Genomic DNA, 822 nt, shown 5'->3' with positions numbered 1-822 from the left:
CCGCTCTCGGCAGGAATACTACTGAGATCAAATGATCCTGGCAAGATGTCTGTCTAGTCTCCTCCTGAAGTCTTCCAAGGCTGGGGACTGCACCACCTCCTTGGGAAGTCTATTCCAGATTCTGGTCACCCTTAGTGTAAAGAAGTTCTTCTTTACCTCAATCCTGAAACCATCCTTCAGTAGTTTATGGCCATCACTCCTTGTCCTCCCGTGGGGTGCCCTAGTGAACAGATTTTCTCCCAGCTCCTGATATTTACCCCTTACATACTTATAGACAGCCACCAAGTTCTCCCTCAGTTTTCTCTTCCCCAGGCTGAACATCTCCTTAGTCTTTCCTCATAAGGTTGGTCTTCCAGGCCCTTAATTATTCTTGTGGCCCTTCTCTCAACCCTTTCAAGATTCTCCATATCTTTTTTTGAAGTGCGGCGCCCAGAACCAGACACCGTACTCCAGCTGGGGTCTCACCAGTATCGAGTAGAGAGGAAGCATTATTTTTTAGCCGATGTGTCATGAACACGGCTAAATGCTTCTGAGGATGGGGTTGCGGGGGCGGGTATCTGTGGGACTGATGGGTAGGGGGTGCAGCTGGGATCTGGGAGGGTCTGGCAGGATCAGGGGGGCTCTTGGGTCTGTAGTGGGGCTTGGAGGCCCCCTCAGTGAATGTACATCCCCATCCCCTGCCCCTCCCCTCACCGATGCTTGCTCAGCTTCTAGCAGTGTTGAATGCTGATAAATCAGGCACTGGAGCTGCTTGGGGAGGGGTGAGGGTGCTAAAAATTGCCTGGTGTCAGGGGGTTGGGTAGGAAAACTGTAGTCCTGGGG

The 822-nt window shown here is 51.9% G+C and overlaps 1 protein-coding gene across 1 annotated transcript in view; it reads left to right on the top strand.

Moving 5' to 3' along the window:
• The window catches only part of TM9SF3 (transmembrane 9 superfamily member 3), a 160,324-nt gene that overhangs the window by 93,670 nt on the left and 65,832 nt on the right, over positions 1-822 (top strand). The gene's annotated exons all lie outside the window — the stretch shown is intronic.

Source organism: Gavialis gangeticus, unplaced genomic scaffold (assembly GCF_001723915.1).
Source record: "Gavialis gangeticus isolate Ggan-Ray unplaced genomic scaffold, GavGan_comp1, whole genome shotgun sequence".
NCBI lineage: Eukaryota > Metazoa > Chordata > Crocodylia > Gavialidae > Gavialis > Gavialis gangeticus.
This window is presented reverse-complemented; position numbering and strand designations above follow the sequence as displayed.